This window comes from Taudactylus pleione, unplaced genomic scaffold (genome assembly GCF_031769625.1).
Source record: "Taudactylus pleione unplaced genomic scaffold, aTauple2 ptg000201l, whole genome shotgun sequence".
NCBI classification, from domain to species: Eukaryota; Metazoa; Chordata; class Amphibia; order Anura; family Myobatrachidae; genus Taudactylus; species Taudactylus pleione.
Genome location: NW_028284603.1, coordinates 54838854 through 54853770, shown reverse-complemented (window position 1 = coordinate 54853770; position 14917 = coordinate 54838854). Strand labels below are relative to the sequence as shown.

At 44.9% G+C, this 14917-nt stretch overlaps 1 protein-coding gene across 1 annotated transcript in view; it reads left to right on the top strand.

The window, feature by feature from the left end:
- Positions 1 to 14917, top strand: part of MRPS5 (mitochondrial ribosomal protein S5) — a 169621-nt gene that overhangs the window by 21398 nt on the left and 133306 nt on the right. The window lies entirely within an intron of this gene.

Below are 14917 nucleotides of genomic sequence, written 5' to 3'. Positions count from 1 at the left end.
TGCTTCCTGGTGTCCGAACCTTTATGCAAGGGGTGCTTCATATTCAGCCTCCCTTTGTCCCACCTGTGACACCATGGGATCTTACTGTGGTCTTGAAGGCTCTTCAAGGCCCGGCATTTGAACCACTGGACTCAGTGGATTTGAAATGGCTAACCATTGAGACTGTATTCCTTCTGGCTGTTGCTTCGGCCGGAAGGGTCTCGGAATTGGGGGCTCTCTCATGGAGGCCTCCATTTCTAATTTTTCATAGAAACAGGGCTGTGCTGCGCACTTGTCCTGGGTTTCTTCCGAAAGTGGTATCCAGTTTCCATATCAACAAGGAAATTATTGTACCATCATTTCATTCTCTGACCTTTCGGTTGATGAGGCCACCTTTGATGTGGTGCGGGCCCAAGTATTTATGTGGACCGCACTTCTGCTTTTAGGAAGTCAGACGTTTTGTTTGTCCTTTATGGCTTCCATAAGAGAGGTTGGCCTGCCACTAAACACTAGATCTGTGGGTCCTTCGTGGGCGGCTCGACGTGGCGCTTCAGCGGTTCAGCTTTCGTACGGTATTATGCTTTTGATACCTACGCCTCTCAGGATGCTTCCTTCGGGCGGCGGATTCTCAGCACAGGAGCGTCCCCACCCTTAAAGGATACTGCTTTGGGACATCCCCAAGGTATCCTGTGGATACCCTATGGACCCTGAAGTAGAAAATATGAGATATGGTTATCTCTATTTCTACGAAGTCCATAGGGTTCCACAGGACTCCCGCTCTGTCGCACCTGTACTGCAGATGGGCTTTGCTGTGTGTACGGACGGTCAGCCGCCTGCCCGTACACTTGCTGCAGAAGCTGGTGGGGGGGGGGGGGCTCGCTACGTGACCAGCGGTGAGAGGCAGTGATGGTTGTTCAGTGTCTATGATCAACCATCATCTGCTGATATATCTGCAGATCTGTCAATCTGCAGATATCTTTCCAGTGTGTACCCACCTTTTAAGTATCGCCTGTACAATTAGTCCCTTCAGTAAGAAACAAGGTGTTGTTTGACTGACACAGCCAGTGATAGCCTGGGGTCCAATCCAACTGGAGTGGTTTCTGAAGGATAATCCTGGATTTTAAAATAATAAATTGATACCTATTTTCATTTATACTAAACACGCATATGCTGTTTGGGCGCCCTAACAACAGGTTTATCGCACATTCTTGCTCGCACACCCCCTTGAGGGCGCAAACAGAAATGCCGGCGCCGCTGGCTATCCTGCGAATGGAGCACCAATTGAATGGCTCCGTCAGGCACCCTAAAACAATAGCCGCCTTATAAACAATTGAATCACCCCCACTGAAGGAATGTGTAAAGATACTTATTAATGTTTGACATTATTTAATATTTTTTTTCTCCAACTCACTACGTACTGTATAGAGCGCTCCATTTGACCTGGAAATAAAATGACATTTGCTTGGCTAGTGTAAAATAAAAAAAGGTTATTCACGGTGTATGAGACTTATTGCAATTATGTGAAGGATCATATGATCTCAACTACTATAGAATGTGAATAGCAGGTTCTGGAGTTAGAGCAAAGTAACTTTACCCACTGCCCTTATATCTGTAGAATAGGCTGAACAATTAGGAGACACAGATGTTTTTTATAACATGACTTAAAGGTCACCTGTCACTTACACTCCATTTGGAGGTAGACATCTTGTAGGCTGGCATTCGGTGCCTTGCAAATACTATTCAGGAGATGCCTCAATGATTTCTTAGATATTAGTGGTATTATCATGATTATCGGTTAAGCCCACGGATGGCTGTCTGCGCTGTCTCTAGATGACAGCTAATGCTAAAGACAGGACATGGTGCATCGTGTGTTTATCACCAATAATTATGCTCCATCTGCGTAAGTTTGTGTTGTGTCTTTTTGTGGCATACATATTCTTGATACCCAAAATGATGAACTGTAGCCACTGATGAGTTATACCAAGCAGAAAATGTATAGCTAGTTCATATCTCATCGGTTCTATGAAAATATAAAAATAAATTAAACACCTGATGTAAGGAGTTTTTAATTGTAAAAAGCTCAGACTGTGAATGTTTGCGGTGTTTTGCCCATGCTCATTCTGTATATACACATAAATCATATTAGCCTTTAGGTCCCATTGGGCTTTGATACAATGTTTACATCTATCAAGTTGTTTATTTGCTGCTTTATTTTTTTGTTTTCTTTTGAGTTGCTTAATTAAAAAACTAAATAATAAACAAGTAATCAAGACAATTTGACAAGCATAACTGACTTCCTGTTTTATTTTCAAAGAAAGTTTGCTGACAAAGGGGGCGATGCAGTCGTTTTCCCGACTGCTTTGACTAATGGGTGCCTGAAAAAGCAATTCAGTTGTTGCTCCGTTCAGGCGCAAATAGGCGCCGGGATTTCTGCTCTCGCCCTTTTGAGGTGACAAGGAGAAATGTGTGAAAAGCCGGCACTTTTGGCGCCCAAAGCAGTACTTTAGATGGGCTTAGCAGCTTTGCACGTAGAGTCCGGCACATCACATCACGTAGAGTTTTTATAAATTCCAGAAGGAAATGTGTACTGCAGTGACATTTGTTCTGGTGTATATCTTCTACTAACAGAGTATTTAAGACTTGGACACCAGGAAAAATTGTGGCATAGAAATGTATGTAAATGTCCTGTGCTTCACACAGAGATTCGCCCTATTACATTTTCCCCTTGAAGCAAAGTAAGTGCCTGATTCAGAGATGTACATTCATCCGAGGAAGAACACACATCTCCAATGTTTTCGGGGCCTGCGCAGTGCACATGTGCATAATAGGTCCTACAGTCTCGCTCGCAGACCCCCCCCAAGCCGCAGCATGATTGACATGCTGCGCATTTGGGGGGTGTGTCTGGTCGCTGTTCCTGGAAATGGAGGCGCGTCTCCTCCGTTTTTTCAGGAGGGACGAGGCCAGGGTCTGCGTCAGCCTCTTGCGTGACTAGGCATCGGTCAGGCTGCGGGAAGCTTCAGCTCCCGCAGCCTGACTGATGGAGCAACGATGGTTCTGATGGTGATCCCAACTTGTGACGTCGGTCGCAGTGCTGGGATCGCAATTGCAGCAAGGAGGTGTCTGACACGCTTGTGTGCGGCTGTGTAAATCCATCCATCTGTGAATTAGGTACTGAGACACAAAATTGAGGAAAAAAGTAGCACATTATATGATGTGGGTGTAGTAGGTTCAAATCCCGACAGCGGCAGCCCGACAAGGGTGAAAATCCCGATCGTCAAAAGGTAAGTATCACTAACCTAATTCTACCCCCTAACCATCCCTTAGGGGTGCCTAACCCTAACCTCCCCCCCAAGTGCCTAACCCTAAACCCCCCCCTAGGTACCTAAACCCCCCTTCCCCGCAGCTTAAACCTAAGTCTTCTGGGGGGGGGGGGTGCCTAACCCTAACCCCCCATTCCCCTAGCCTAAACCTAACCCTCCCGGGGGGGTGCCTAACCCTAAGTCCCCACGGGAGCCCTAAAACCTAACCCTATACCCCCCCCCCCCTTGCGGCTGTCCGCACCCGGCCTACCTTCGTTCGGTATGCCGGGCGTCGGTCTTATGGATAATGACAGGCGTCATTCGTGCCACGCCGGAATTAGAGAGTCGGGAAGCCCGCGGTCGGCATTTAGACCGTCGGCTTCCTGACTACATCCCGATAAAGTAACAGGACAAAGAAGCAAGGCTGAGAAAAACCTACATATTCCAGGTTAAGCAAACAAAGCACAGGTCCGATACGAGTGACCCTCACCATGCATCATTATGCTTAATCTGCGACTTTAAACCAATTCCTTGCATCAAAAACCCCCTAACCCTAAGTACCTAGTACACTATTTGCAAACTAATGCCGTATTCAATTTGAGGCAAAATATTGTTTGAAATATCCCCGTATTCAATTAAATTGACTTTTCGCCGGCGAAAAAAAGTGCAGAATTGGGGTTTAGGGTAAAAACAAATAGCCTGCAGCCTTTATTAAGTCCCCTTAGGCAGCATTCTGGCAGTCTGAAAAGGGTAAATATCACTACTGTCACTACAGTCATGGCTAATTGGAGTAATGAAGAAGTGAACTGTACATTATGCTGTCAGAAGCTGCATCATGCTCTCACTGGCTAAATCAAATAACAGTAAAGCACAAACACTCATGAACTCAGGGATACACAGTGGTAATCCATCAGCAATCATTCCTGCAATGCTGTGAGCAGTCCCCACCCCTCCCTTTTGTGACCTTACCTTATGTGAGTCTGAAAAAGTTAATTTTTAATGACATCCATAGGGTTTTACAGGGTTGACCTGGGTTCAATGTGAACGGGGCCAACCCGGTTCAAAGGTGCAGTGTGAAAGGGGTCTGACCCGGGTCGCAACCGGGTTAGACCCGTGTTCAAAATCCTGGGTCGGAGCTGGGTTTGCGATGTGAAAGAGGTATAACAGTCCTGGTTTTAGTGATATCCATGCTTGAGCACAGCCGGTTAAATCAAAATGACGAGGTACTAATTTACTCACCTGTGCTCAAGAATGGCTATCCTTAAAACCTGAACTGTCAGTGTGCTTTGAGGATCTTGGTTGCGAATCCCTGGTATAGGTGTATGAGATCATATCTATAGTGTGGATGAAAGAGGAAAAGGGGAAGTGGGTTGTAGAGGGAGAGCAGGTGGGTAAAGTGGTGGGGAGCAGGGCGAATGTTAGTGAAATTTAGTAAAGTTATTCAAGGACGAACAAAAGAAAGAAAGTGGTCAAATAGGTAAGTAGTACAGTTTGTAGAATGATGGAAATAGAGAGAGGGCAGGGACATGGGGAGACAGATGAAAAAGGACAAGGTGTTATTATTACATCATAGTTATACTCCGTAGATATAAGTAGGCTACAGTGATATTACATTAAAATGTTAAGGATAAATGTGTGTTATGTGAAAGATGAGTGCTGTGGATGTAGACTTTATAGTGGTTTCAATATACAGTAAGTGAATATATGTAAACACACTTGAAAAATTAAATAGATATCTAAATTTAAAAGTAAACGATTTTAAAACTATGTGGTGGTTGTACAATAGTACCAATACAATACTATACATGTTACACCAACGGGTTCTTTTGCAAGAGAGATGCAAGGAATCTCTGTGAGGCATAAAATGCACTTTGTCACACTACACTGTACCCATTCAGAGTTACTCTTGCAGTTGCTGACTCTTGTTGTTCTTTTTAGAGGTGGATCAGAAGTGTGCATGAGCAAGGTCAGTACAGTGAGGGAATGCACACACAAGTAAAGCATACATATATACAGCATGGAGGCGTATTTTTTTTATTCTTGTGTTCCTAAGAATGGTATAAACACACATGGTGATAATGATGACGCCATGTGTCTTGACAGAGACTAAAAATAAGCACAGATGGTGTAATGGTTAGCATTACTGCCTCACAGCACTGAGGTCGTGGGTTTGATTCCCACTACGGCCCTGTGTGGAGTTTGTATATTCTCCCTGAAGTTTTGTGGGTTTCCTCCTACACTCCAAAAATATACTGGTAGGTTATTTGGCTCCAAACAAGAATTAATCCTAGTGTGTGTGTGATCATGTGGTAGGGAATATAGATTATAAACTCCACTGGGGGCAGGGACTGATGTGAATGGCCAAATATTCTCTCTAAAGAGCTGCAGAAAATGTAAGTTATAGAAATAAATAACTGGTAATAAATAAATAAAATATGTGAGAATATAGTGTAAAAACCATTTGGACTCTCTGATTTTTGCAAATTTAATAAAAAAACACACTGAGAAATCACAAGTACATATGTATTCGCAGCCTTTGCCATGAAGCTCAAAATTGGTGCATCCTGTTTCCACAGATCATCCTTGAGATGTTCCTACAGCTTAATTGAAGTCCACCTGTGGTAAATTCAGTTGATTGGACATGATTTTGAAAAGCCTACACCTGTCTATATAAGGTCCCACACTTGACAGTGCATGTCAGAGCACAAACCAAGCATGAAGTCCAAGGAATTGTCTGCAGACCTCCGAGACAGGATTGTCTCGAGGCACAAATCTGGGGAAGGGTACAGAAAAACATCTGCTGATTTGAAGGTCCCAATGAGCACAGTGGCCTCCATCATCCGTAAATGGAGGAAGTTCGGAACCACCAGGACTATTCCTAGAGTTGGCCACCCGTCTAAACTGAGCGATTGTAGGAGAAGGGCCCTAGTCAGGGAGGTGACCAAGAACCCGATGGTCACTCTGTCAGAGTTACAGCATTCCTCTGTGGAGAGAGGAGAACCTTCCAGAAGGACAACCATCTCTGCAGCAATCCACCAATCAGGCCTGTATGGTAGAGTGGCCAGACAGAAGCCACTCCTTAGTAAAAGGCACATGGCAGCCCACCTGGAGTTTGCCAAAATGCACCTGAAGGACTGTCAGGCCATGAGAGACAAAGATTGAACTCTTTGGCATGACTGCTAGGCATTATGTTTGGAGGAAACCAGGCAACGCTCAACACCAGGCCAATACCATCCCTACAGTGAAGCATGGTGGTGGCAGCTTCATACTGTGGGGATGTATTTCAGCGGCAGGAACTGGGAGACTAGTCAGGATAGAGGGAAAGATGAATGCAGCAATGTACAGAGACGTCCTGGATGAAAACCTGCTCCAGAGCGCTCTTGACCTCAGACTGAGGCGACTGTTCATCTTTCAGCAGGACAACGACCCTAAGCACACAGCCAAGATATCAAAGGAGTGGCTACAGGACAACTCTGAATGTCCTTGAGTGGCGCTCGCATCCAAAAGGGCGTCTGTCGATGTTGATCGATAGCTCGCCCCGTTTGGAAGGCGGGGAGGGGGGTGGTTGGGCAAATGGAGGCGTTCCTGCAGGAACGCCTGCCGTTTGTGGGCGGCCCTACTGACATCACTCGTGATGTCAGTAGGTGGACTTCCTGCAGGAAGTCCACTGGGGCTTGCGGCCACGAGACCCTGTCGCAAGCCCGATGGCCGCGATGGTCTTGACCATCGCGACCATCACCTGGCCGCTCGCATAAGCTGTGGGTGGTCACCCACAGCTATGTGAGCGGCCAGGAGGCAGCAACTTAAAAAACAAGTGCCCGCCCTGATTCAGAGTGAGCGAGCGCTCGCTTTTTGCGAGCGGATCTGAATCAGGCCCATTGTTCTGTATATATGCACGGTGAAACGATGTGATGGCCGACACAGATGCATGCACACTTTACATAATCAATCCAGCACCCACCGCTCCAGGAGTGCCGGGGATATCCTCGGGCTATCAGCCTAGGCCTGGAGTGCCCTGGAGAGGGTGACCCCTTTAATTGGGGGGGTCCCCTCCTGGGCTGACTAGCGGTCAGGGGTAATTCTTTGGCCGGGGGACCTGGTGAAAGGGTTCCCCTGGCTTTGGCATTTTCCCCCCACTAGAAAGAGTACAGTGCTTGTTATGGAAAATACAGGGGCCCCCTACGCTCTTTGTCCTCTGTATTTCCATAACCAGGACCGGCTCAGAGCCCAGTGCTGGTTGCACTAAATACAGGTGAGCCCTACGTCGTTTGTCCCCTGTATTTTAACAACCATGGCTATTCCGAATAGCCCGGTGCTGGTTGTGCTTAATACAGGGGACCCCTACGCCATTTGGCCCCTGTATTTAGCACAGCCAGAACTGGGTCTCAAAAGCCCGGGGCTGGTTGTGCTTTGGGGGGGGGGGGGGGGGAACCCGTTTCTATTTTTTTCCCCTGTTTTACACTTTTTTTTTTTTAACACAGAAGCACAGACGGATCTCACTGATCACCTCATTAATTTTTTTTTTTCCACACAGGTGCATATATCACGTTTCTCCCTGATCCGTGCATGCATCTGTCTGCTATCGCACACGATTAATGAATATGCAAATCATTAGATCGTGCACGATAGATCTGGTGTACACCGTGCAGCTTTTGCTGCACATCATGCTCTGGAGCTGCCGGTGAGAGTTCAAGGCAGATAGTTAACGAGATTGGATCGTTAATTACATCGTACTGTGTACCCACCTTGAAAGGCTAATGGTTGATATTTATGTAACCATTTACTGCATTGGATGATTTAGTTTACAATTTTTTAAAAAAACTTTAGTGTGCAACGGGGCTTCCCAAACTATTTTGAATCTCGGCGCTCAGCATTGTTTTCACGGCAACCATAAATTTCAATTTGTTATTAAGAAATATAGAAAAAGATTAAATTAAGTAGTAAAGTGAAGTAAATTGTGCTTACCCATTCCTAGGCTCAGTTATATAGTGGTGGACGGGTTTACACTTCTGTTGGTCCAACACCAAATCAAATTATTTATGGTCAATGTAATGTAAATATGTGAACAACCAACCTTAGGCACCCCTGCAAGTGTCCCAAGGCACCCCAGGGTGTCAAGGCGCACAGTTTGGGAACCACTGGTGTGCAATATGATAGCGTTGCTATGTAGCGCTACCATATTGCACACTAAAAAGTTTTTTACAGATTGTTATTTGGAGCATCAGGTTGAATTACTCTTTGTGTGTGAAGGAAGCAGCAGCTCAGGAGCGCATTTTTTGGAGTCTAAGATTTAGAGATATATAGTTTACAGTTTTGTCCTATATTCTCCTATGTAGGTTTGCACTGAAAATTGTGCTACTGTTTGTCAACTTTCCATGAACATTGTCCTTCTTGCAGACAAATCCTAAATAATTCAGCTTCTTGGCTTACATTGCATTTTTTGCAGGATAAGATAAATACTTTTTATTGTCCTTGTAAAATCACAAACCAGGTCATTCATATACACAATGTAGCCAGGTACAACATATTAGTTAAAAATCACCATTCAGGTTCATTCTAACAATAATCGATGGAAAAAAGCAATTTCTATATCGTGATGTTTTGGATTTGATAAACTTATTATGCCTTTTTTTCCAATGGAAGGAAAATACACTATTGCTGGGCATACACTATACAATTATTGGAGCGATCCGCCGGATATCAGCGGATCTCCCCGATAATTGCACTGTGTGCAAGCTGCAGAGGGTAAAATATCGATTGGTCGGGCATGCCGAATTGTCCAGCATGCCCTTCCGATGCGATATTTTATATGTTAAATGTCGGCCGCATCGGGCAGTGTATGTCCAGCCCCTGCCAACAGACAAACATTTCCCCTGTTCGTTTCCTGAGGGCGGAGTGCAATACACTGAGATATCTCACAGTGTATGCCTGTGATATCTGCAGGGTGACAGGCTGCCAGATAAAACTGTCGGTCTGACAGGCATTTTATCTGGCAGTGTATTAGCCACAGCATTAGATTTAGATGATGACAGTCTGTTTAAAATGCAATTTCCTTTATTCTGGCTGCTTCTAATGTAGATGTCATCAATGGAGGACAAATCACTACCTGTAATATTTACTGCTGTTTTAATAACCTGCTCTAAAAGCCTACGATCCCCTTTGGTGCTATTCCCATACCAAACTGGTACACAGTAAGTTAACACACTTTCAGTAATGCAATGGTAAAAATTCAACACATTTTTCTTAGATACATTTGTGGCATTCAATTTAAGCGCTGCTGTGTCTGTTTTACTATAACTTCAATATTGGTATTCCGTGACAGATATTATGGTGCATAGTCATTTAAAATCTTTTACCCTCTCAACCTCCAAGTTGTCAATAGTTAATGGCTGCAAACTTGACCAATTCTTTTTCCTAATATTAATAATTAGCTCCTAGTTTTTTTTGAGTTTGAAACCAAACAATTACTCCGGTCCATTTGACCAAGTGCGCTACCTCGTCACGGTACGCCTTCTCCTCTCCATCAGAGATTAGACCCATTATTGTAGTATCGTCTGGGAACTTCACAATAGAATTCGATACAAATAAGGGAACACAGTCATATGTAAAAAGAGGGAATAAAAGTGTGCTTAGAACAAACCCCTGAGGGGTACCAGTGCTAATCCTAATAACAGAGGACTCCACATTTCCCAATTTAACTCTTTGCTGTCTATTGATTAAATAATCTAAAATCCAATTACATAGAGTAACAGAAAATCCTAAATTCCGTAATTTACCTATCAATGTAGTAGGGAGGATGGTGTTAAATCAACAAAAAGTACTCTAACATACTGTAATGGTGCATACACACGGTCAGATTTCTTATCAGATGTGAACGTTAACTATTGTAAAAATCGTTCATATCTTTGACATGTAGGGCATGCATCGACCAACGATGCGCGTTCCCGCATGTCAGATAACGATATCTGACATAGACTGTGTTTGCAGACAGATTTGGACGATTTCATTCATATTAACACTGTCAGAAATCGTTCATCGTTCATGAAATCGTTGGTCAGATCGTTCATCGTTGATCTAGCAATTCTGACCGTGTGTATGCACCATTAGTATTTGGCTCTCCCAAGTAACTGAGGGAGGAATGAACCACAGAAATCAAAGCATCCTCAGTCCACCTGTTATGCCTGTAGGCAAATTGATAATTCTAAAAGCCAGCAGGCAGATAACATTTCATATGTGGCAATACAATCCTCTGAAAACATTTCATGATAAGTGGAGTCAGAGCAAAATGGCGAAAATAATTAAGGCCCATAACTTTAGAATTTTTTGGGACAGGGATAACTACAGTATTTTTAAAGCATTCAGGGACAATGCCATATGCTAGGGAGAAATTCCAAATATATGTAATAACTGTGATAATTCACCAGCGCAACCCTTTAACGCTTTTCCCGGAAATTCCATCAGGGCCAGGCGCTTTCCTAACACTCAATGGGCTCTTTCTAACCGCAAACTCGGAGAGAACGAATATGGGGTCTTCACATGAATGAGGTAATTTAATTCCGGTAGAACTATTTCCCCTATCGAAACGAGCGTAGAAGTTACTTAACTCCTCCACCAAAGCAACATCTGTGGGACCTATAATAGGAGAATTTTATATTCATTTAAACTCTGGATTATCTTTCCACATACTGAGGGTCAAAATCATTATTGAATTTAAGCTCAATTTTGCCTTTATTGTTCCATTTTTTTTCAAGTTAAGTCTGGCTACATTATAGGCAACAAGACCCTTTTGTCTTTTAAAGCCCAATTTCTAGCATAAAGCAGCGAGCAAACCTCTCTGTTCATCCATGGCTTCTCATTTGAAAACTGCTTAAAACGCTTCATTTCTGCAACATTCCCAATGCACCAATGAATATAAGACAAAGCAGAGGATGCTAAATAATCAACGTTAACATCTGGATTCTCTGCAGATTGTGAAACAAATATTCCCCAATCAGTAGTCTCAAAGCAATCCTGTAACCTAGACATAGCTTCCCTAGGCCAAACACAAACTGTTCTACTCTCCCCTTTCGCTCTTTTAAAAAGGGTCCTATATGACGCTACAAGACTCAATAATAAATGATCTGAATGGCCAACATGAGGACACATAATAACTTTAAAAGCATTTTAACACTGCTGTAAACCTGATCTAAATTATTGTCCCCACGAGTTGATTCAAATACATTCTGATAAGATTTTGGTAAAACAGATGTTAAAATCCCCGACAACAAGAAAAGAGTTTTCCGCATAATCCACCTGCCTCCTTGAAATATAATAATATATTCTAATGAAACCTAAAGCTGGGTACACATTAGACGATGTGCAAACGATGCGATATCGTCAACGATTTCCCTTGAACTCCCAGGCAAACGATAAAGTGCAAACACACTGTGCAATCTTACAAACGACAAAACCATATATCACTATATAATGTTAACATATCGGCTGGTCGTTTGGTACAGCGTACACACTGCACGATGTGGTAAAAAATGACATCCTCAGATTGAGCGACATGTAGGGCTGACCAAAAGATGCAACAAACAGCTCATGGGAGTGCACGGTAGTGCTTAACCACTGAACGATTTGACTTTCCGATCTGGCGGAAATCGTCCAAAATATCGTTTAGTGTGTTCCCAGCTTTAGAGTCAGCCTGACGTGGGCTATAAACTGCAGTCACAAATATAGCAGAAATCTCACAGGGCAGATAGAAAGGCCTGCACTTCATCATTAAGAGTTCCAACTCTGGAGAACAAAGGCTTTCAAGAATAGCTGCATTTGTACATCAATTATTGTAGACCAGGGCTCGACAAATCCCGGTGGGCCAGGTCGCCATGGCTACCAGATTTTGCTGCCTGGCTACTAGATTTTGCAGTGAGGGAGGAAGCAGATCCTCATCAGCTCTGGTGGAGATTCGTGCCTATAATGTGGTGTTCATATCATGCACAGGAGTGCATGTCTGAGTGTCCCTTGCGATGACTGCTGTCCCTCTGTCTGTCCCGGCCTGCACTGATGACTCCTCTCCATCCTGGCCTACTCTGATCCCTGCTGTTTGTCACAGTCTGCGCTGATCCTCCTGTACGTCTCGGCTGTCTACTGTCTCCCATCTCCGGCTGCATAGAGCTCTCCGGTAGTAGGGTCTATGCATGGCCAGGGATTTCGGAGCAGCTTCAGAAGGATAGTGGTAAGACCATGAGGGGAGGGGGGTTTTGTTGTACTTTCTGGCACCATTAGTTTGTCTATAGATTGTAAGCTTGCGAGCAGGGCCTTCCTACCTATATATGTCTGTTTATTACCCAGTTTTGTTCTATTAATGTTCCAATTGTAAAGCGCAACGGAATATGCTGCGCTATATAAGAAACTGTTAATAAATAAATAATAAATAAATGTGTAATGTGGTCCGTTATTGGTGGGGGGTGGAGCAAGGGAGCTGTGCAGAGCAGCGAGGGGGCCTCCATTTTACTGTATCCATTCAACTGTGACCATTTTGTGGACTAGTATAGTGAGTATAACAGTTGCATAACACACAGAGCTATGCTCCTCACTCACTCCTGTAATTTTTTTGGGGGGACAGTGGTCTGGCTCCTACACTTTCATCCAGGCTCCTAGATTTTAGAAACATTTGTCAAGCCCTGTTGTAGACATAGATGGTTTTTACAGAATCAGCTGATCAGAATAGACTGTTAACACCTGGAGAATTCACTCACTGTATGTAGAAATAGGCATGCTCAGCAAGTTTTATGCTTTTTTTTCTTTCCTCTCCGAGACTTGTCCATGTATGGTAATTTGGTCTCTTATTACCTGCAGCAACATTTAAGGGGCCTATCCATTAGGCGATCTGAAAAACTGAGCGTCTAGCGTTCAGTCCTTCAGGTCGCCGGGTGCGGTGCCCACACTGAACAGCGTTCACTGAACTGACCTTCTATCTCGGAACTTGGGGAACCTGACGATCATCGTCAGGTTGACCAGTATGTTCCGTAGATAGTCGGGGTCGGCAAGGACCCAGCGTGCACACGCATCACTGGTCCTTGCCGGCTACCCATTACATGACTTTGTGAACAATGCGACCAAAACCTCCTGGTTTTGGTCTGATCATTCCAAAAGTCGTCTAATGGATAGGCCCCTTTAAGCTTGGAGACTGAGTTGAGCCGTCTTCGATGTGACTTTGTACACCGTGTAGAAAAGCTGCCACTGTCATTTTGTCACACATAGGTGTTTCAATAATTCATAATATGGATTGTGTTTAAATTCTTTTTTCCTCTTTGTTTCAGGAATTAGCTGTGAATTTGACAGTAGTGTACGTTGCAGTTTTGTTTTATGTGATCAGCGTTTTTTTGTTTTGTTTTTGAAATGTGTTTGAAACAAATTTTGTTTAGGTATATTTCTTACCCAATTTGCCTTACAACATTATTTAATTCATTAGTTTGTTGTTACAATAAGTTTCTTTCAAAACAAGTACTGATAAATTGCCACTTCAGAGCTTCCTTGTCACAGTTGGTGCTAGTGAGTTACCTGTATCAGGTGATTAACTGGAATCACTGGAGGCCGGCTGGACTGGAACCATGGTTAACATGAATAGCTCTTTTATTATAAGAAGTGGGTAGCAGTGAGAACTGCCTTTGGTGATGAGTGACTGGAACTGCAAACTGGAGACGTTGGAATGAGACCAGAAGGAACTTGGAGGGACCGGACTGGGACCGGCAGGTAGGCTGACTGAGCTGGTCGGGGTACCAGTAGATGAGCTTGCAGATGGATGGTAGCACGGAAGTTACTTGCTGCAGCTAATGAGCCGTGAGGTGAGTGGACTTGGAGGAACCGGACTGGGACCGGCAGGAAGGCTGACTGAGCTGGTCGGGTTACTAGTAGATGGGCTTGCAGACGGATGGTAGCGTGGAAGCTACTTGCTGTGGCTTGGGAAGCCGTGGGTAGACGTTGGTAGCTAGGTGGCTACGTGGAGCAGCTGGGTAGACGCTGGTATCTGGGTAGCTACGTGGAGTGGCAGGATAGCCGCGGGTGGACGCTGGTATCTGGGTGGCTACGTGGAGCGACCGGTTAGCCGTGGGTAGACGCTGGTAGCTGGGTAGCTACGTGGAGTGGCTGGATAGCCGTGGGTAGACGCTGGTAGCTGGGTGGCTTCGTGGAGCGGCTGGATAGCTGTGGGTAGACGCTGGTAGCTGGGTGGCTACGTGGAGCGGCTGGATAGCCGTGGGTAGACGCTGGTAGCTGGGTGGCTACGTGGAGCGGCTGGATAGACGTGGGTAGATGCTGGTAGCTGGGTAGCTACGTGGAGCGGCTGGATAGCCGTGGATAGACGCTGGCAGCGTGGAAGCTACTTGGTGCGGCCTGGGAGCCATGGGTGAGAGATGGTAGCGTGGAAGCTACTTGGTGCGGCCTGGGAGCCGTGGGTGAGAGATGGTAGCGTGGAAGCTACTTGGTGTGGCCTGGGAGCCGTGTGGAGAAGCTGGTAGCGTGGAAGCTACTTGGAGCGGCCTGGGAGCCGTAGGTGAGAGGCTGGTAGCGTGGATAGCTGAACGCAGCAGGCTTACGGATAGCACTGGTCTAGGAACCAGCAGGAGCTTGGGACATACTGGCACACAGAGGTACAG